We start from the raw sequence: 22,946 nt of genomic DNA on the forward strand, positions 1-22,946 counted from the left end.
GCAGCCTAGAAAGGTCAGTGCTCTCCTGACCATACCAAGCACTCCGAGTTCGTTGGCGATGTCGATTTTGCTCTAGGAGTTCATGGAGACGTAACCCTAACAGTTAGTGGAATTTTCCTCCGATGGGATTTTCCCATGTATTTTACCAGGAAACATACATAGGGTAGCCTAGAAAAGTCAGTGCCCTCCAAACCATACCCACGCACTCCGAGTTTGTTGGAAATGTCCATTTTGCTCTAGGAGTTCACGGTGACGTAACCCTAACCCTAACTGGAATTTTCCTGCAATGGGATTTTCCCATGTATTTTACCAGGAAAAAAGATAGGGCAGCCTAGAAAGGTCAGTGCTCTCCTAACCATACCCAAGCACTCCGAGTTTGTTGGCGATGTCCATTTTGCTCTAGGAGTTCACAGTGATGTAACCCTAACCCTAAGTGGAATTTTCCTCCAATGGGATTTTCCCATGTATTTTACCAGGAAACATACATAGGGCAGCCTAGAAAAGTCATTGCCCTCCTAACCATACCCAAGCACTCCGAGTTTGATGGCGATGTCCATTTTGCTCTAGGAGTTCAAGGTGACGTAACCCTAGCCCTAAGTGGAATTTTCCTCCAATGGGATTTTCTCATGTATTTTACCATAAAAATAATAGGCAAGCCTAGAAAGGCGTGCTCTCCTAACCAAAAAATAACCCAGCACTCCTAGTTGTTGGCGATGTCCATTTTGCTCAAGGAGTTCATGGTGACGTAACCCTAACCCTAAGTGGAATTTTCCTCCAATGGGATTTTCCCATGTATTTTCCAGGAAACATACATAGGGCAGCCTAGAAAGGTCAGTGCCGTCCTAACCATACCCAAGCACTCCAAGTTTGTTGACGATGTCCATTTTGCTCTCGGAGTTCATGGTGACGTAACCCTAACCCTAAGTGGAATTTTCCTCCAATGGGATTTTCCCATGTATTTTACCAGGAAAAATAAGATAGGGCAGCCTAGAAAGGTCAGTGCTCTCCTAACCATACCCAAGCACATCCGAGTTCGTTGGCGATGTCCATTTTGCTCTAGGAGTTCACGGTGACGTATCCCTAACCCTAAGTGTAATTTTCCTCCAATGGGATTTTCCCATGTATTTTACCAGGAAACTAGATAAGGCGCCTAACAAGTCAGTGCACTCCTAACCATACCCAAGGCACTCCGAGTTTTTTGTTGGCGATGGCAATTTTGCTCTAGGAGTTCACGGTGATGTAACCCTAACCCTAAGTGGAATTTTCCTCCAATGGGATTTTCCCATGTATTTTACCAGGAAAAATAGATAGGGCAGCCTAGAAAGATCATTGCTCTCCTAACCATACCCAAGCACTCCTAGTTTGTTGGCGATGTCTATTTTGCCCTAGGAGTTCACTATGACGTAACCCTAACCCTAACTGGAATTTTCCTCCAATGGGATTTTCCCATGTATTTTACCAGGAAACATACATAGGGCAGCCTAGAAAAGTCAGTGCCCTCCTAACCCTACCCAAGCACTCCGAGTTTGTTGGCAATGTCCATTTTGCTCTAGGAGTTCACGGTGACGTAACCCTAACCCTAAGTGGAATTTTCCTCCAATGGGATTTTCCCATGTATTTTACCAGGAAACATAGATAGGGCAGCCTAGAAAGTCAGTGCCCTCCTAACCATACCCAAGCACTCCGAGTTTGTTGGCGATGTCCATTTTGCTCTATGAGTTCACGGTGACGTAACCCTAACCCTAAGTGGAATTTTCCTCCAATGGGATTTTCCCATGTATTTTACCAGGAAACATAGATAGGGCAGCCTAGAAAAGTCAGTGCCCTCCTAACCATACCCAAGCACTCCGAGTTTGTTGGCATGTCCATTTTGCTCTAGGAGTTCACGGTGACCTAACCCTAACCCTAAGTGGAATTTTCCTCCAATGGGATTTTCCCATGTATTTTACCAGGAAACATAGATAAGGCAGCCTATAAAAGTCAGTGCCCTCCTAACAATACCCAAGCACTCTGAGTTTGTTGGCAATTTTTGTTTCTTCTGTCATCAAAGTGCTTCATAAAACGCTAACGCTGTAATCTACAAACCACGTTAACGCAATTGAAATCGCTCTTAAAATTACACTAGAGGATTGCTCAGAAATCAAAAGCTCAGCCAAAGAGATGCGTTCTTACCTTGTCCCTAAATGCCCAGAAAGCGGGGCCCGTGAGCATCACCCAAAGATTCTGTCGCACGGCCTGCCAGGTGTGCCAGAAAAGGCCCTTTCCAGTAGACTGCCAAGCTCTGCTAGTGGGAAGGCCCTTGGAGAGGTCCCTCCCGCTATTTCCCACCAAAACTGCAATATTGAGAGGAGCGGTGGCGATCGCAACCTCCCACCCTGTTTCCCGCTTCCTCTTGGGGTTTTTACTGGGCTCCCAACCTTACTCCATTTCCATCCCTGTCTCTTTAAAAGGAAAAACCTTAACCTCACTGAAAGTGGCAAAAAGGGGGGGGGGAAATCCTCAAGGACAACTTACCTGTTTTCTCCCAGTTCCTTCTTAACAGCCACAGCAAGGGGTGGGGAGTCACCCATACGGCGGAGGCTCTAGGCTGGAAATCCAGTGACCTCCTTTCTCCACTGCCTTTTCCAAAAAGGCTAAAGGTTTCATCCGGCAGGCGTCCCCACCCTTCCTCTTGGCCGCTACATCAGTCGATGCAGTCGTGACTGGGGGAAGTTAGCAAAATTGCAAGCCGGACTCTGCAAAGACCCGGGTCTCCTGCTGCCCCCAGAGAGACCTGCTTTTCCTTTCTCTTACCTCTGGGCGGTGGGTGGGCTGTTTACGGCAACCTGGAGAGGAAAGGAAGGAATCTCCTATCCGTCCTAACCCTGACTTGTTTTGGAGGAAGGTCTACAAAGTTAGATGGACGGCAAACAAAATAATAAAAGCCATTAGTTGCAACTTCTCACGTCTCATCCCTTTTATCCATCCTTTAAATGATAAACCTAGAAGGGAACGATAGGTTATACACATTTTCAAAATAAACTGCATTTATTTTTTATACTTTTGAAGCAGATTTCTTCTTCCGCGCCTGCGTTGCAGCAAACGGGCCTCCCCTGGCCCTATTAATAAGGTGTTAATACCGTTAATAAAATAAATAACTTCCCCTCTCCCAGGAAACAGGCGGTGGGAGCATAAGCATAAGCATAACCCAAGCAAAGCAACAGAATAAGAGACCTGAAGTTCCAACTAGAATTTAACAGAATATCTCTCTGCAGCAAAAAAAATGGAAAGCATCTCCTAAATTCTGCATGTAATCTTTATTTTATTTTGCATTTATAAAATTTTCAGTTTTTTTTAAAACAGCATTTTAAGCATTTTCCTGCTCAACAAGATAAAGTTCTCTGTTGGAAGAAGGGACGATCCCCATCAGCACCCCAGAGGTGGCTGATGGGACTTGTAATCCAGTAGAAGCCCAAGTCGCCCTCTGTTCTCTCAATCCTAAAAAGCACAGCTGCAAAAATGATGGGGATATTTTAAAAACTGGGCCTTTGCAACGGGAGAGGGAGGTGGTGGGAGGCAGCCTCTCAGGCACAAGGCTGCGTGACGAATGGGATTTGTAGTCCAAAGGGTCCCCGGGCAGGGCGAAGGCTCGAGGAGGAGGCATTACGCAGTCTAATTATCTTCACCTGTGCGGGCCGAGGCATACCTGACCGTGATGAGCAGCTTCCTGCGCCGTGGCCATCTCCATGGCAACCGCTGCGCGAGCTGGGAAAATAGCCAAGCGTTCGCACCTGTGTTTGGGCGGGAAAGAGCGCGCGCCTTTCCCGCCCAGCGCACTCAGACTGCCTCGTGGGCTCCTGTCTGCATGCCCATCTCGCTCGTGATTGGCTGCTCCGGAAACGCTTCTCTCGGATTGGCTGAGCGGCCTCTCCCCTCTCCGAGAGGCGGGGGCATTTAAAAAGTCGGCGGGCTCCTCAGGCTGAGTGCAAAAAGAAAAACGAGCGCGCTGCAGAGGCAGCCGACGCCGCTACCGCGTCTCTTTCCTCAGAAGAGAGGTGATAGCGGCGTCTCGTGCCTCTGCAGTGCGCTCGCTTTTCTTTTGGCTCTCAGCCTGAGGAGCCTGCCGACTTTTTCCTTTTTGCTGCGGGGCTCCGGAGGGCAAAAATGTCTCTCTCCGGCTCTCCCGCGGCTCAAGTCCTCGAGCTCGAGGTCGGGCAGGGCCTTTTGAGCTTTGAGGTAATTCTGGCGGAGACTTTTTTTACCTTTTAGGGATGCGGAGGGGGGCGCGAGTTCGTTAGCTAATTAATAGCTTATTGTTCTCGAGGAGTCAGGATAGCACCTGTGATAATTTTAACCACGGCGTGTATTCTTACGAGTAAAACGCCAGTGGTAGCTCAACGGTGTTTTATTCAAAGGACTCCAAAACCCATAGGTCGCTAAAGATACTTATCTCAGTCTTTCGCTCGGGAATAACGCAAACCGCTGTGTCTTAGAATAATACTAGTCAAGTTCTTAAAATTTTGGTCGAACCTGAGGTAATCTCAGCCATGTCCTTTTTAAAGGGACCAAACCAGCAAAGGTGAATAGGAGTTAAAATTAGCTTTAAAGGTAAAATTATCTCAGGAACTGACTTTCTTCTTAGGAATAAAGTGAATTCTTGGGGTAATTTTAGCCAAGAATTCAAGTTCTTAGAATAAAATTTTGATGGAACCTGAGTAATCTCAGCCATGTCCTTTTAAAGGGACCAAACCAGCAAAGGTGAATAGGAGTTAAAATTAGCAAAGGTAAAATTATCTCAGTAACTGACTTTCCTCTTAGGAATAAAGTGAATTCTTGGGGTAATTTTAGCCAAGAATTCAAGTTCTTAAATAAAATTTTGATGGAACCTGAGCTAATCTCAGCCATGTCTTTTTAAAGGGACCAAACCAGCAAAGGTGAATAGGAGTTAAAATTAGCTTGAAAGGTAAAATTATCTCAGGAACTGACTTTCCTCTTAGGAATAAAGTGAATTCTTGGGGTAATTTTAGCCAAGAATTCAAGTTCTTAGAATAAAATTTTGATGGAACCTGAGCTAATCTCAGCCATGTCTTTTTTAAAGGGACCAAACCAGCAAAGGTGAATAGGAGTTAAAATTAGCTTTAAAGGTAAAATTATCTCTTGAACTGACTTTCTTCTTAGGAATAAAGTGAATTCCTGGGGTAATTTTAGCCAAGAATTCAAGTTCTTAGAATAAAATTTTGATGGAACCTGAGCTAATCTCAGCCATGTCCTTTTTAAAGGGACCAAACCAGCAAAGGTGAATAGGAGTTAAAATTAGCTTTAAAGGTAAAATTATCTCAGGAACTGACTTTCCTCTTAGGAATAAAGTAATTTTTTTGGAATCTGAGGTAATTTTAATCAACGCACAAGCCCCTAAAAGTAAAATATATAATAATAAAGTTGGAAGGGATCTTAGAGGTCATCTAGTCCAATTCTCTGCTCAGGCAGGAAACCCTATAGTTTAACAAGTTAACAAGACAAGAAACTAGCGCAGGGGTAGGCAGCCTTGGCTCTTTTATAACTTGTGAACTTCAACTCCCAGAATTCCTGATCCAGCATGGCTCAGCTTGGAAACTTCCCTTTCCCCTCAACATGGCTGGCTCAGGAATTTTGGGAATTGAAGTCCAAGGGTCTTCAAATGTGGCCCTTTTATGACTTCTGTATTTCAATTCCCAGAATTCCTCAGCCAGCGTGCCTGGCTGAGGAATTCTGGGAGCTGAAGTCCGGGGGTCTATTTGTGGACTTCAACTCCCAGAATTCCTCAGCTAGCGTGCCTGGCTGAGGAATTCTGGGAGTTGAAGTCCAGGGGTCTTCAAACATGGCCCTTTTATGACTTGTGGACTTCAACTCCCAGAATTCCTCAGCCAGCGGGCCAATCCACAAGTCATAAAAGGGTTAAGTTTGAAGACCTCTGCCTTAAAAGAAGCAAAACATGTAGAAAACAGGCTAGTGGCTTAAGGGAGCAATGTTACAAGTTATTGTATCTTGCCTTCTTTGACAAGTAGGATAAAACACATAAAACCCCTTTGACTGATTGCTTTTCTAACCTCTGAACATCCATGGTCATTTGGTGATGTTGATTTTTTTTTTTTTAATTTCAAAGGCATGAATCCATGTAGACGAAGAAGAAGACATCAACAGTAAGACAGATGGTTTAATTCACTCTCCAGTGTATTATGAAAGTGAGGAAGCCTGGCAGATACTGTTTGCAACATGTTAACTACTGCAAAAATCTTTGGGTCTTGCTAAAGTTTATCTTAAGACTTGCTTTAGCAAAGTTTTTTTTTTTAAACATTACAAAGTATCAAGGGTAAAAAGAGCAGTCATAACTGTGACAAACATGTCTAAAAAGTAGCAAAAAATTTCTGACCCAAGACAATTTTAGCTATTGGCTGTAGATCTTAGAATCAGACAGATACCAGCCTCCTCCAGTACCTGAGGACTCCCTCAGTGAGACTCAAGCCAGAAGGGAATCCTTTGGGATCACCTCCCTCCCACCTTCACACCCTTGGAAATAATGCCAATACCAGCCAGACTTCTTAGAAGCAAAAGTAAACCTGGTGATGCATTTTAATATGAGGAATACCAATAAAGAAGAATATTTGTGGTTAACAGTTGAAATGAGGTGTCTTTGGTGCTCTCTGAGCTTGGCGGTTTTCTTGTAGACCAAGCATGTCCAAACTCGTGACGTCATGTGACGTCATGCAACGCATCGGGCTGGTTTTGCCCTTGCCGGCAATGGGGTGGGCGTGGCTTCCACGTGACCTGTCCGGTCCATGGGCCGGCAATTTGACACCCCTGTTGTAGTGCAGTTTGTTCCCAGTTTATGTTCTAGTGCAGTGGTGGCGAACCTATGGCACTCGGAGCCCTCTCTGTGGGCACATGTGCTGTTGCCCCAGCCTTGCCTCCCCCTGCGACCCCCTCCTCTCCAGCAGCTCCCCTGAAGGAGACTCGCCCTCGAGCGTGGCCCACACGGAGCAGCGCAGCCAAGGACATGGCAGCCAGGCAGCGTAGACAAGACTCTGCCCTCACACCCCATCATGCAGTTGATGCTGCAGGGCGCGGGCAGAGGGCGTGGCTGCCATAGTGCTGCTGGGCTGCCTGGGCAATCTGCGGAGGGCCATGGAGGCGGTAAGTGGTCCTGTGGGCGGGGGGTGGGGGGTGGGGATGGAGGGGTGGAGCGGGGTCGGGGCAAGTTTTTGGGCACTCGGTCTCTAAAAGGTTCGCCATCACTGTTCTAGTGGCTCCTTTCAGTGTTAGCGAAAATGGTCTTGGAGGTTGTTTGTTGCGCTATGTGTTGTTAGCTTCTTTGGCAGCTCCTTGATTAGGGTATTGTTTACTTCTTGATTGTTGGTCTGGAAATTTAGCCTTGGCAATGGTTCATAGAACCAAAAAGAAAACATCAATGGCCCTTTTTAATGTTAGGTTGGCCATTGATCTGTAAAAGATGTTATAGTTTTGTAGCTTTGCAGACTGAGCAGAGGAAGTGCACTCTTCTACCAAATATTCTTCGAAAGAGACAACGTTGCTGGGCACGACTGAGGAAGAAACAAAGGAGAAAGAAGAAAAAAGAAGAAAAAAAGAGCAAGAAAATGTCTCCAGCGCAAACCCTCTTAGTCTTCAGCTGTGATGGCACCCTCTACGCTGAGAGGTATGTTTAGTTGAGTCTTATATTCTTTAAAGCTTTAGGACAGGGGTCTCCAAACTTGGCCCTTTTATGACTTGTGGACTTCAACTCCCAGAATTCCTCAGCCAGCATGCTGGGAATTGAAGTCCACAAGTCATAAAAGGGCCAGGTTTGGAGACCCCTGCTTTAGGATATGGAGGGAGGTGGATGGTCTTCCAGTAATGCCTAGGTAAGTAAGGGTAACCCCTGTGTCTGTGCATTCTTAGGAGTAAAACCCCAGTTCCAACTGAAGTAATGCTGACTTTCAAGGCACAATTCCAAAATGACCTGTAGACGAAGACATCAACAGTAAGACAGATGGTTTAATTCACTCTTCGGTGTATCATGAAATTGAGGAAGCCTGGCCAGTACTGTTTGGGCCTTGCTGAAATTTACCCGAAGGCAGTGGTGACGAACCTATGGCACGTGGGACAGAGGTGGCACTCTGAGCCCTCTCTATGGGCACGCGCGCCTTCGCCCCAGCCCCACCTCCCCCCGCGGCCCCCTCTTCTCCAGCAGACCCCCGGAGGAGAATCACCCCTGGGTGTGGCCCGTGCGCAGCAGCCCAGCCAAGGACATGGCAGCCGGGCAGTGGGGACAAGACTCCGCCCTCGCACCCTGTCGCATGCAGATGATGCTGTGGGGCGCAGGCAGAAGGCGTGGCTGCCATGGCACTGCAGGACCGCCTGGGAGATCTGCGACGGGCCATGGAGGCGGTAGGTGGCCCTGCGGGATGGCAGAGTGCGATGGGGAGGCGGGCGGGCGAGAGCTGGGGCAGGGCGGCTTTTGGACACTCTAAAAGATCTAAAAGGTTCGCCATCACTGCCCTAAGGCTTGCTTTAGCAGTTTTTTAAAAAAATGGTCTTGGAGGTTCTTTGTTGTGCTATTTGTTGTTAGCGTCTTTGGCAGTTCCTTGATTAGGACATTGTTTACTTCTTGATTGCTGGTCTGATGTTAATCATAGTGTTAATCTATGCATATCTCAGTGTGGATTGCTGGTGAAGAGGTGTTGTCTTTTTTGCAAAGTGGGTACATATTGTTTCTGTCTGTCTATTCATGGCTAATTTGTCAGAGTGACAGTCTCCTAGAAATTTATTAATGTTTTTGGACATTGCTTGGTCTACGACAGGGGTAGGCAACCTTGGCTCTTTTATGACTCGTGTACTTCAACTCCCAGAATTCCTGAGCCAGAATGGCTGGCTCAGGAATTCTGTGAGTTGAAGTCCACGAGTCATAAAAGAGCCAAGGTTGCCTATCCCTGGTCTAGGATAGTCAGTTTCCCAACTGTAACTATGGTTAGGTCTTTGAATTTATTGTGAAATTAAAGAGTTTTCATTATATATTCTGGCTGCTACCTGGTATTATGATTGATATTTGATTTCACACCTTTTTTCCCTAGCATAATTTTAGCCATGGTGATGGTTCTTAGAACCAGAAAGGAAACCTCAGCGGCCCATTTAAATGATCAGTGTGGCCGGTGATTAATAATAGATTTTATAGATTTGTGCCTGGCATAATTCTAGCCAATGGTGATGGTTCTTAGAACCAGAAAGAAAACCTCAATGGCCCTTCTTAATGCTAGGTGTGGCTTTTGATCTATAATAGATTTGATAGTTTTCTGCCTGGCATTATTTTAGCCATGACGATGGTTCTTAGAACCAGAAAGGAAACCTCAATGGCCCTTTTAAATAAACAGCATGGCCGGTGATTAATAATAGATTTTATAGTTTTCTGCCTGGCATAATTTTAGCCATGGCAATGGTTCTTAGAACCAGAAAGGAAACCTCAATGGCCCCTTTCTAATGCTAGGTGTGGCCGTTGATCTATAAAAGATTTTATAGTTTCCTAGCTTTGCAGATTGAGCGGAGGAACAAGTTGCGCTCTTCTGCCAAATGTTCCTCGAAAGAGACGACGCACGCTGAGCATGGCAGAGGAAGAAACCAAAGAGAAAGAAGAAGAAAGAAAGTAGAACCAAGACAGCAAGAAAATGTCTCCAGCTCAAGCCCTATTAGCCTTTGGCTGTGATGGCACCTCCTACACTGTGAGGTAAGTTTAGTTGAGTCTTGTATTCTTCAAAGTCTCAGCGTATGGAGGGAGGCGGATGATCCATTATGCCAGGGGTCCCCAACCCCTGGTCGGTGGACCATCACTGGTCCGCAGCATGCCAGCAAGTGGGCCACACAAATAAGCAAAGCTCCATCCTCAGGATTCAGGCAGTATTCAAAACCACCCCCCCTCTGGTCCACAGAAAACCTTTCTCCACGGCACCGGTCCTTGGTGCCCAAAAGGTTGGGAACCTCTGCATTATGCCTAGATAAGGAATGGTAACACCTGCATCTGAGCTAATAGTAACCATTGTGTATTGTGCATTCTTAGGAGTAAAACTCCAGGGGCAGCTGATGTAACATTGATATTTTTTTTTAATCTCAAAGGCGTCTACTATACGATCTTAGAAAACAGAAGACACAGTTGTCAGCCTGCAGTGTTGATGATGAAAATGGAGGAAGAAGGAATGGAATAAAAGAATGAATATGGTCTCCATCAAGAATGCTACTTCACCAACTCAATCACAACTGAGCTGTAGATAATAAAGTTTTAAATGTTTGTTGCCAGGCATAAATGTAGCCATGGCGATGGTTCTTAGAACTGGGGGGGGGACTCTCAATGGCCCCTTTTAAAGCTAGGCATGGCTGTTGATAGATTATAGACTTTATGGTTTTCTTGCCTGGCATAATTTTAGCCATGGCAATGGTTTTCAGAACCTGAAATAAATCCTCAACAGCCCTTTTCTAATGCTAGGTGTGGCTGTTGATCTACAAAAGATTTTATAGTTTTTTTAGCTTTGCAGTCTGAGTGGAGAAACAAGTGCACTCTTGCTGACAAATGTTCTTCGAAAGGGACAACCCTTGCTGTGCACAGCAGAGGAAGAAACAAAAGCAAAGAAAGAAAAAAGAAGACCAAGACAGCAAGAAAATGTCTCCAGCTCAAGCCCTATTAGCCTTTGGCTGTGAGGGCGCCTCCTACGCTGTGAGGTAAGTTTAGTTTAGTCTTGTATTCTTCAAAGGATATGGAGGGAGGTGGGTGGTCTTCCCTACTTGTTGATCCGTTATGCCAGGGGTCCCCAATCCCTGGTCTGTGGACCAGCACCGGACTGCAGCATGCCAGCAAGTGGGCCACACAAACAAGCAAAGCTCCATCCTCAGGATGCAGGTATTCAACCCCCCCCCCTCTGGTCTGTGGAAACCCTTTATCCACGGCACCATTCCCTGGTGCCCAAACAGTTGGGAACCTCTGCATTATACCTAGATAAGGAACGGTAACACCTGCATCTGAGGTAATAGTAACCACTATACTTTGTGCATTCTTAGGAGTAAAACTCCAGGGGCAACTGAAGTAATACTATTTTTTTTAACTCAAAGGCTTCTACTACACTATCTTAGAAGATAGAAGACTCAGCTGCCAGCCTGCAGTGTTGATGGTGAAAATGGAGGAAGAAGGAATAGAACACAAGAATGAATGTGGTCTCCATCAAGAATGCTACTTCACCAACTCAATCACAACTGAATTGTAGATAATAAAGTTTTAAATATTTGTTGCCAGGCGTAAATTTAGCCATGGCAATAGTTCTTAGAATTGGGGGGGGACTCTCAATGGCCCCTTTTAAAGCTAGGCATGTCTGTTGATAGATTATAAACTTTATGGTTTTCTTGCCTGGCGTAATTTTAGCCATGGTAATGGTTTTCAGAACCTGAAATAAAACCTCAACAGTCCTTTTCTAATGCTACATGTGGCTGTTGATCTATAAAAGATTTTATAGTTTTTTTAGCTTTGCAGACTGAGTGGAGAGCAAGTGCACTCTTGCTGACAAATGTTCCTCAAAAGAGACAACCCTTGCTGTGCACAGCAGAGGAAGAAACAAAAGCGAAGAAAGAAAAAAGAAGACCAAGACAGCAAGAAAATGTCTCCAGCTCAAGCCCTATTAGCCTTTGGCTGTGATGGAGCCTCCTACACTGTGTGGTAAGTTTAGTTGAGTCTTGTATTCTTCAAAGACTTAGGATATGGAGGGAGGTGGGTGGTCTTCCACTACTTGTTGATCTATTATGCCAGGGGTCCTCAACCCTCAGTCTGTGGACCAGCACTGGACCGCACCATGCCACCAAGCAGGCCACACAAACAAGCAAACTCCATCCTCAGGATGCAGGTATTCAAAACCATACCCCCTCTGGTCCGCGAAAACCCTTTATCCATGGCACCATTCCCTGGTGCCCAAATGGTTGGGAACCTCTGCATTATGCCTAGATAAGGAAAGGTAACACTTGCACTTGAGGTAATAGTAACCACTGTACTTTGTGCATTCTTCGGAGTAAAACTCCAGGGGCAGCTGAAGTAATACTATTTTTTTTAACTCAAAGACTTCTGCTACACCATCTTAGAAGACAGAAGATGAAAATGGAGGAAGAAGGAATGGAACGCAAGAATGAATATCAAGAATGCTACTTCACACATAAATCAAAACTGAACTGTAGATAATAGATTTAATACCTTTCTTGCCAGCTGTAAATTTAGCCATGGCAATGGTTTTTAGAACCAGAAAGGAAACCTCCCCAACAGCCCTTTTAAATGCTAGACACAGCTGTTGATTGATTATAGATTTTACAGTTTTCTGCCTGGCGTAATTTTAGCCATGGTGATGGTTCTTAGAACCAGAAAGAAAATCTCAACAGCCTTTTTAAATGACCAGTGTGGCTGTTGATTGATTACAGATTTTATAGATTTCTGCCTGGCATAATTCTGGCCATGGCGATGGTTCTTAGAACCAGAAAGAAAGCCTCAACGGCCCTTTTTAATGCTAGGTGTGGCCGTTGATCTATAAAAGATTTTATAGCTTTAGAGTCCCTGAGATTGAGGGGAGGAACATTTGCACGCCTGTTACCAAATGTTCCTCAGAAGAGACACGGAGGAAGAAACAAAGGCGAAGAAAGAAAAAAGAAGAACCAAGACAGCAAGAAAATGTCTGCAGCTCAAGCCCTATTAGCCTTTGGCTGTGATGGCGCCTCCTACGCTGTGAGGTAAGTTGTATTCTTCAGAGTCTTAGGATATGGAGTGAAGTGGATGGTCCATTCTTCCTAGGAAATTGATGGTCCATTCTTCCTAGGTAAGTAGGGGGTAACACCTGCTTCTGAGGTAATAGTAACCACAGTGTATTGTGCATTCATAGGAGTAAAACGCCAGTGGCAGCTGAAGTAACGCTGATTTTTTTTTTTTTGTCTCAAAGGCATGTACTACAGCATCTTAGAGGACAGAAGACTCAGTGTCGATGGTAAAAGTACAAGAAGAAGGAATGGAAATTAAGAAGAATATAATGTTGTAGATAATAGATTTTATATCTTTCTTGCCTGGCATAAATTAAGCCCTGGCAATGGTTATTAGAACCAGAAAGGAAACCTCAATAGCCTTTTTTAATGCTAGGCATGGCTGTTGATCAATAATAGATTTTATAGTTTTCTGCCTGGCGTACGTTTAGCCATGGTGATGGTTCTTAGAACCAGAAAGAAAATCTCAACGGCCTTTTTAAATGACCAGTGTGGCTGTTGATTGATTATAGATTTTATAGTTTTCTGCCTGGCATAATTCTGGCCATGGCGATGGTTCTTAGAACCAAAAGAAAACCTCAATGGCCCTTTTTAATGCTAGGTGTGGCTGTTGATAGATTATAGATTTTATATCTTTCTTGCCTGGCATAATTCTGGCCATGGCGATGGTTCTTAGAACCAAAAGAAAACCTCAATGGCCCTTTTTAATGCTAGGTGTGGCTGTTGATGTACAAAAGATTTTGTAGCTTTAGAGTCCCTGAGATCGAGGGGAGGAACATTTGCACGCCTGTTGCCAAATGTTCCTCAGAAGAGACACGGAGGAAGAAACAAAGCCGAAGAAAGAAAAAAGAAGAACCAAGACAGCAAGAAAATGTCTCCAGTTCAAGCCCTATTAGCCTTTGGCTGTGATGGCGCCTCCTACGCTGTGAGGTAAGTTGTATTCTTCAAAGCTTTAGGATATGGAGGGAGGTCAATGTTCCCCCTCCCAGCAAAAAAAATTGATGGTCCATTCTTCCTAGGTAAGTAGGGGTAACACCTGCATCTGAGGTAATAGTAACCACAGTGTATTGTGCCTTCTTAGGTGTAAAACCTCAGAGGCAGCTGAAGTAACATTGATTTTTTTTTTATTTCAAAGGCATGTACTACAGCATCTTAGAAGACAGAAGACTCAGCTTTGATGGTAAAAGTACAAGAAAAAGGAATGGAAATCAAAAATGAATACGATCTTGTAGATAGTTGATTTTATATCTTTCTTGCCTGGCATAAATTAAGCCCTGGCAACGGTTCTTAGAACCAGAAAGAAAGTTTCAATGGACCTTTTAATTCTAGGTGTGGCCATTGCTTGATAATAGATTTTATAGTTTTCTGCCTGGTGTAAATTTAGCCATGGCTATGGTTCGTAGAACCAGAAAGAAAACCTCTCAGTGGCCCATTTAAATGACCAACGTGGCCAGTGATTAATCATAGATTTTATAGTTTTCTGCCTGGCATAATTCTAGCCATGGCGATGGATCTTAGAATCAGAAAGGAAACCTCTCAATGGACCTTTTAATTCTAAGTGGGGCTGTTGATGGATAATAGATTTTATACCTTTCTTGCCTGGCATAATTCTAGCCATGGCGATGGTTCTTAGAAACAGAAAAAAAGCCTCAATGGCCCTTTTTAATGCTAGGTGTGGCCATTGATCTAGAAAAGAATTTATAGCTTTAGAGTCACTGAGATTGAGGGGAGGAACATTTGCACCCTGTTGCCAAATGTTCCTCAGAAGAGACACTGCGAAGGAAGAAACAAAGGCGAAGAAAGAAAAAAGAAGAACCAAGACAGCAAGAAAATGTCTGCAGCTCAAGCCCTATTAGCCTTTGGCTGTGATGGCGCCTCCTACGCTGTAAGGTAAGTTGTATTCTTCAAAGCTTTAGGATATGGAGGGAGGTCAATGTTCCCCCCCCCAAAAAAAAATTGATGGTCCATTCTTCCTAGGTAAGTAGGGGTATCTGAGGTAATAGTAACCACAGTGTATTGTGCCTTCTTAAGTGTAAAACCTCAGTGGCAGCTGAAGTAATGTTAATATTTTTTTTATCTCAAAGGCATGTACTCTACACCATCCTAGAAGACAGAAGACTCACTTGTCAGCCTGCAGTGTTGATGGTGAAAAAGGAGGAAGAAGGAATGGAACGCAAGAATGAACATGATCTCCACCAAGAATGCTATTTCACCAATTATGTCAAAACTGACCTTTAGAACAATCGCTGAAAATGTAAGCCACTTTCATGATCACACCACACTACACATTTTAATCCTATCTGTGACCATTGCTACATAATAGGGATTCTCGTTTTCTTGCCTGTTGTATTTTTAGCCCATTCTAGGTGTGTTCCATGATGTACATAAGATTCCATACTTTTCTTGCCTCCTTACTGTTAGGCCTGGCAATGGTTCTTAAAACCCAAAAGAAAATGTCTATGGCCCTTTCTATTGCTAGGCTTGGTCACTGATTATTAAAACAGTAATTAGTATTCTGGCCTAGTGTAATGTTAGCCACAGCTGTACTTCTTAGAACTTGAGAAGGGCCACACAAGCATTCCACATGCCAATCCATCCTGTAAATAGTGATGACTCATTTTTAGAGGTCTTTCAGTCCCTGAGCTTGTGTGACACTCACACCGAATGGATGTGGATAATTATCGGCTCCCAGACTCACTCAGTCCATGAGCAGATACTTTCTGAGACTCACACTAGAAGTCTCCCTCTTTCAGTCCCCGAGTGAGCAGCGAGGGCGAATCACACTGGAGGCATCAATAGCCCTCGGCTGGAAGTCTCTTCCGGTCCCTGAGGCTCCCCAACTGAGTCTCAAACTGGAAGGGAATCCTTTTGGATCGCTTCCCTCACTGGTCAATGATGATCATGATCATTGCAGTCCATGAAACCAGAGAGACAAAAGAGATGCACTATTCCTGATTCCATCTGCACCGCCCCCCATGTTTAGGCATGGACCCTTGGTCATGCCTTCTTCGCCCCCTGCCACTCGCCTCAGCCAATTTACAGCCAGCTTTCCTCCTCCGTTGCCCTCCCGCAGCCATTCTCCACGGCCAGTGGACCCTTGGCCCTCTGCCCGTCGCCCTTCGGCCTGGACAATTCACCCAGACACCCTTTGTCCCGGGCCTTTGGCTATATGGAACAAATAGCCCCCAGCCATGGTGCTGCGGGGGCAGCATGCGCTGAGCAACCCCAGGGGCTGGGGAGGGCAGCTGTGATGCAAGATTTTTTTAAAAAAGTGCTCTGCTCTGCATGTTTTGGGACCTTGCAGCTCTGACCCCAGAATCAGAAGGAGGGGGACTGGCAGCAGAAGTAGCAGCCACCGGGGCCACTGGAGGGAGCAGTCAGACAAGAGTGTGTTGGGGGAACAAGGGAGGGAGGGAGGGGCACCTCAAGGGGGCTTCACGAAGACAGCTTGACTCGCAACTCAAACGAAAGAGGGGAGGAGGAGAAAGGCCGGAGCAGCTTCTGCCACAGCCAGGGAGGCGGGTTGGGGGGCACACAGGCAAACAGAGGGCTGGTGTGCTGCTGGAACTGGAGCGTCATGGGAGGGAAGCGTGGGCTAATGGGACTGCTTGCACCTTGAGAGGGAAGGGAGGGCAACTGGCAAGGACTGGGGCTGATGGGAGTGCTTGCACTGTCGTGGGAGGGAAGGGAGGGCAAATGGCAAGGGCTGGGGCTGATGGGACTGCGTGCGCCGTCGTGGGAGGGAAGGGAGGGCAAATGGCAAGGGCTGGGGCTGATGGGACTGCGTGCGCCGTCGTGGGAGGGAAGGGAGGGCAAATGGCAAGGGCTGGGGCTGATGGGACTGCGTGCGCCGTCGTGGGAGGGAAGGGAGGGCAAATGGCATGGGCTTGGGGGTTGGAACTGTGACCCGTTGTGGGAGGGAAGGGTGGGTAGAAGCCACGCTGGCCTTGCTGTTTGCCTGTGTGCCCCCCTAACCCACCTCCCTGGCTATAGCAGAAGCTGCTCCGGCCTTTCTCCTCCCCTCTTTGAGTTGCAAGTCAAGCTGTCTTCGTGAAGCCCCCTTGAGGTGCCCCTCCCTCCCTCCCTCGTTCCCCAACACACTCTTGTCTGACTGCTCCCCCCAGTGGCCCCGGTGGCTGCTACTTCTGCTGCCAGTCCCCCTCCTTCCGATTCTGGGGTCAGAGCTGCAAGGCCCCAAAACATGCAGAGCAGCCACAGCACTTTAAAAAATCTTGCATCACAACTGCCCCCCCCAGCCCCTGGGATTGCTCATTGCACGCTGCCCCCGCAGCACCATGGCTCCTGCCTGCCACCCAGTTGGCTGTGGGCTATTTGTCCCGTACAGACAAAGACCCAGGACAAACGGTATCTGGGTGAATTGGCCGGGCCGAAGGGCGACAGGCAGAGGGCCAAGGGCCCACTGGCCGTGGAGAATGGCTGCGGGAGGGCAGCGGAGGAGGAAAGCTGGCTGTAAATGGGCACGGGTGAGTTGATGGGCTGCATTTCTTGGGCAAAAGGCTGCACTGCTGCTGAGGCCATCCTGACTCAGAGAGGTGATGCCAAGGCACTCCTGACAGGGGTCTTCCAGTCCCTGAGTTACTACTCTGTGAAACTCACACTGAATGAGTAGGCAGCCAGACGCTCCCAGGCTCGTCCAGCCTCTGAGCACACACTCTGTGAGACCCACCCTGGGAGGGAGACCCTTTCAGTACCTGAGTGAGCAGCCAGGGCGAGTCACACTGGAGGAGTCAACAGCGCTCAACTACAAGCCTCCTCCGGTGCCCTAGCTGAGTCTCAAACTGGAAGGGAATCCTTTTGAATCGCTTCCCTCCCAACTTCATACCCTGAGAAATAATGTCAGCTGCAGCCAGATCTCTTGGAACCAAAAGTAAACCTGGTGACACACTTTAATACGAGGTATTGCCATCTCTATAAATTAATAACTAGTTTTTTGCTAGAGTGAAACATTATGTCCTCAAACTGGAAAATAAATCTGTGTGACCCTTTTAAATTTATTTATTTATTTATTTATGAGACTTATATACCGCTTTAAGTGCAAGCACTCTCTAAGCGGTGTATACCAGTAAGCAATGTATATATATATTTACATTGCCCCCAACAATCTGGGTCCTCATTTTACCTACCCCTGAAGGATGGAAGGCTGAGTCAATCTTGAGCCGGTGAGATTTGAACCGCTGACCTGCTGAACACAGTCAGCTAAAGATGTGGCCATTGAAATCCTGAGTAGATTTCTTGCCTGGCTTAATTTAGGCACGATGGTCGTTCTTAGAACCAGAAAGCATCTCAATGGCCCTTTTTAACGCTGGGTGTGCCGGTGATTGATAATAGATTTTATAGTTTTCTGCCTGGCATAAATTTAGCCACAGCCATGGTTCTTAGAACCAGACAGAAAACCTCAACCGCTCTTGTTAATGTCTGGTGTGGCCAGTGATTGATAAAAGATTTCTATTTGGAATAATTTTATCCACGGCTGTTGTTTAAAATGTGTAAGTTATGTTTTGACTGATAAATATTAAACATGACACACAGTATGGCGGTCACCTCAAGAATTTTGATTTCTTTTGTCACACACATTTGTCTTTTTGTTCCTGAAATTTCTGTTTGACATTTATTTTTTGTAATACAACTGAGTTTTACTCCTGATTTACTGTTGTTAAGTAGTTGTGATGCTTATGGTAGACAAGTTTTATCTTTTACCTGTTTTTATGTATTCTTTCTTATCACCATCTCTTCACCAAGAGATACCTGTTGTGATATTTATGTATTTGAACACTGAAGTTGTGTTTTCTTTCTTCTGAGAAAAATCTTTTGATGACAACTATGGTTCCTTTTACACCTCACCTTTTGTCAAAAATGTCATTTTAAATTAGTGAACTATTTAACCCATGGTATTTTATCATTGCTTTTGTAATTTTTGTGTGACTTTTTATCCTTAAAATATTGGATTATGCGTTTATGTATTTTATCTGTAAGACTGTATTATGTTTTGAATTGTTGTACAAACTGTTGCAACTGGGTAACGCTTGGAAGATATGATGCAGAACAATAAAGTATTTTTCGAGTCTTCCTTCACTATATTTGGGATCCTGCGGTCAGGAGCTTGGACCTGTTAGGCACCTTGTGCTCCTGCCCTGTGCCGAAATCACCGAGGATCATCTTTTGTAAGGATTTGGGGGTTCTACCAAAATAAACTTCCAATGAAGTTTTTTGTGCTTTATATAACAAATGTTTTAGATTTCTCTCTCTCTCTCTCCCTCTCTCATCTATTATCTATCTCACCTATTAATCATCTATATCAGACATGTCAAACACAATGCCCGGGGGCCGGATGCGGCCCGCAAAGTGGTTTCATGTGGCCCACGAAGCCATCCTGGAAACAGTGAGGGAGCCCGCTGTCTTGGCCCCAGCCGGCTGGGAGCCAATGTACAATTTTGTGGTGGCCATCTTGGTACTTGCCCCAGTGGACCATGCCTTGGCACTTGCCCCCGTCCCACCCTCTTCTGCCAGAGACCCTCAGATCTGTCCCGTTCCTGCCCAGACCCCCACAGGCACCCTTGACGCGACTGGTGTAGAACTGGGCACGCCCACCCAGTAGGCCACACCCACTCCATGCACACCCACCCAGTAGGCCACACCCACTCTGGCCACACCCACCCAGCCCCCTCCCCCCTCCGAGCAACTGCAATGCTGATGCGGCCCTCAGTGAAATTGAGTTTGACACCCAATCTATATTTAATCTATCCAGTAACCTTTTCTGCTGTACCTTGGGGAAAAAAATGCCATGGACTTACCTGGCTACAGGAGGGCAGCATTCCCTGTTTTGCCCTCCTCAGTGCCCTATTAGAAATGAAATTTTAGCTTCTGCAATTATCTTTTGTATTCCCAGCAGCCTCTTCTGTGGCTGCTTTGAGCTTCCATCAAAGGAAGGAAATGAAAGAATAAAAATAAGCCACTTCAGGGCTTCTTTGCTAAACGTTACAGCACACACTGGCCACAAGAGGGCAGACTTTGCTGCTTTGACTAAACTCAGTTTTATACGTGTTTGCTTATTATGTATATTCCTTTATCAAAGGTGTACTCTGAGTGCCCCTAGGAGTCAGCAACCTGCGGCTCTGGAGCCGCATATGGCTCTTTGAGCCTTCCCCTGCGGCTCCCAGCCTCCTCTGCCATTTGCAGAAGAGAGAGAGGCACTTGTGCTTCCCCCCTCCTCTCTCTCTCTCTCTCTCTCTCTCTCTCTCTCTCTCTCTGTGTGTGTGTGTGTGTGTGTGTGTGTAAAAAAGAGAGTGGACTCACAGTGTTCTCCGATGAGCTAAAAAGCTTACTGGATGGCACTCCTCCTTTTGCTGCGTCTCTGCAGGAAGCAGGAAGGGCAGGAGAGAGCTAGCTAGCCCAGCTATGCTGACTCAGGAATTCTGGGAGTAGAAGTCCATGAGTCATAAAAGATGTTTTCCGTTGTAAATGGGTCCAAGTGGCTCTTCGAGTGTTTTGGGTTACCTACTCCTAGGGCCTAAGAAAAAAGCACTGAGTTGTAGGAATCATAACAAATCACCAGAATTCTTGATCGGTTTATGATGGAACGTGTCCATGAGAAGGCAAACTTTCCTGCTTTTACCAGCTGGTCTTGGGGTGAAGAGAATCAAATCCTGCCACAAGACCTCCCACTTGCTATTGGCACAGCCTCCTCAAAACAACACAACTCCATATTTTGAGCTGGAGCATAGGCTTGAACCAGAGGAGCCGGTCAAATTTCCCCCGAACCCTGAATTAACCACAAAACAACGGCTAAAAGGAGAATAGTTTCTCCTTTCTGTTATGTTTTTCCTTCTAAACAGTGGAAGAAAATACAGTGAGCAATTGCTTTGGGAGATCAACAATAACAACAATAGAGTTGGAAGGTCTTGTAGTCCAGCAGGAAAGCCTATAGTACCATTTCAGACAAATGGTTGTCAAATCTCTTCTTAAAAACCTCAGGCCCTACTCTTTCTTTGCCCAAAAGAGGGCAAAAAAGTCAGGCTTTCCCAAGATATGAAAGACTATGTTGTTGTTTTAGGGGCAAAGTCATCAGAACGCAGCCTTAGGCAGGAATAGCAGCCACACAAGGAAATCAACCTTACCTGCCAACTTCCAGTCACACATGCGCAGTAGTCCTCCACTGTCTTACACACCGACCTCCCCGGGATGGAACTTCCTGTCCGTTTCTGTGGCCGTCCTTCCACTTCCATTCAGAACGACCTTCTCGGCATGGCCGACTTCCTGTCCCTAAGCAGGCGGCTGGATGCCGGTACGAGAGACTAGGAGGCTGGGTCTCTTTGTGCCCTTTCCACTTCAGAGGGAGAAAAACAAGAGGCCAAATTGGGAACATAGAGATACAGTTCATGTTGGAAACATAAATTTCAGGGATTCTTTCTCAGGCTTAGTTGCCCCATCTGCATTTGTAAAATGGCCCTTGGGCCCCGTTTTACAGCCGGAGAGGGCAAGACAGGTTCAGGGAACAGAACAGTCGGGATTTTGAGGTTATTCTTTTGCATCTGTATTATTAGAAGCCTTGATATTAATAATTATAGAGCAGGGCTTTTCAACCAGTGGTATGTGTACCACTTGTGGTACTTTGCCACATGGCCTGTAGACCGTGATTGCAAGTCAAGTGTAGCAGGGGAGGTGAATGAGCCTATCATGGCTTATTAATATTAATAAGATTTTAATAATAAAAAATAATCATCATCTTAAAACGCCATTAAAGAGGTTTATTTATTTTTGTGGCTGCAGTATCTGATTTGACAGAGTTTTCTGTCCCTTGGCTATAGGATGGAGGCCATTAAAAAAAGCCTACCATGGACTCCAAGCTAAAGCTATGAGACGGGAAAGTGTGCCCTCTTCTGGTCAAAAACGGGTATTGTGGCCACCAAAAGAAATAAACCTTTTTAATGGCATTTTAAATTCTCTATCTTTATTAACAGTATTAACACCTTATTAATAGGGCCAGGGGAGGCCCGTTTGCTGCAACGCAGGCGCGGAAGAAGAAATCTGCTTCAAAAGCCTTAAATCTAGTTAAGGAGGACTATGATGCCCTATTAATATTAATAAGGTTTTAATAATAAAGAATAACCTTAAAATGCCATTGAAAAGTTTTTTTTTAATTTTTATTTTTAACCAACAAAACAGAACAAAGCAAAATATAACACACATACACATACAATATATACTCCTTTTTTTTACAGCAATTACGTAACGGTAATCTAATATTTACATTTCCCCCTTATTCTTCTTTAGAATATTTGTCCTTATAGCCCCATTATTTCTTATTTACATTTTTCTTCCTACATGTTCTACTTCTTACTAAGAATAATTCATATTATTATACATTATTATAGACATATTTTCACTTTTGACCTTTCCATATTTATTCTCCTCTATTGAAAAGTTTTTTAATGGCTCCTCTACCTGCTTCAACCACAGGATGGCACTGTTTTTTGACCCTTAATAGCATTCAATAACTTCAATAGATAAATAATAATAATCTTAAAATCATATTAAAAGGATTTATTTCCTTTTGTGACTGCTATTCCTTCTTTAACCGTAGGACTCAATTCTTCCCAGAGGGCTTGAGCGCTTTAGTCTCAATAAATGACTTCCCCTCTCCCAGGAAACAGGCGATGGGAGCATAAGGGGGCCTCCTGTGGACTTTCCTCGCTGTTTTTAAATATCCCTCGGCTACGACCAACCCAAGCAAAGCGGCTACCAACAGAATAAGAGACGTGGAGTTCCAGCTAGAGCTTAACAGAATCTGTCTCTGCAGCAAGAAAATGGATTAAATGGGGTGTGTGGGGACCAGCAAGGTATCTGAAAGACCTGAGCTTTCCTAAGAGTAGAATAGCATTTCTTAGAGCCAGACATTTTAATATCCTCTCCTTGGCACTCCTGGAGGGCAGGAATGATAAAACCCCAAGACTGACTGAAGGTGTACTTGTGGCAGTGGGGAAGTTGAAGAGCTCTCTCACACGTGTGTCCTGTTAGTCCAAAGCCAAACATTAAAATCAAAAGCTGTTCTTCTAAGGAACTTTTAAGAAGTGTGGACTCAGGCTCCTCGAATTCCAGTTGCTGAAGTTGAAAAACACTGATAAAGACACTAGCTCAACCCTTTAACATAT

At 45.3% G+C, this 22,946-nt stretch overlaps 2 long non-coding RNA genes across 2 annotated transcripts; one reads left to right on the plus strand and one right to left on the minus strand.

Moving 5' to 3' along the window:
- Positions 1-3,277: 3,277 nt before the first annotated feature.
- On the minus strand, positions 3,278-20,982 carry LOC120310423. Its single transcript, XR_005557347.1, has 3 exons — positions 20,913-20,982; positions 20,092-20,305; positions 3,278-3,490 (listed from the first exon to the last, which is right to left on the minus strand). It is a non-coding gene; the product is annotated as an uncharacterized LOC120310423 (long non-coding RNA).
- On the plus strand, positions 14,635-14,999 carry LOC120310422. The gene is made up of 2 exons (XR_005557346.1): positions 14,635-14,667; positions 14,862-14,999. It is a non-coding gene; the product is annotated as an uncharacterized LOC120310422 (long non-coding RNA).
- Positions 20,983-22,946: the final 1,964 nt, after the last annotated feature.

Source organism: Crotalus tigris, unplaced genomic scaffold (genome assembly GCF_016545835.1).
Source record: "Crotalus tigris isolate CLP2741 ecotype Arizona unplaced genomic scaffold, ASM1654583v1 scf7180000018181.196161, whole genome shotgun sequence".
NCBI classification, from domain to species: domain Eukaryota; kingdom Metazoa; phylum Chordata; class Lepidosauria; order Squamata; family Viperidae; genus Crotalus; species Crotalus tigris.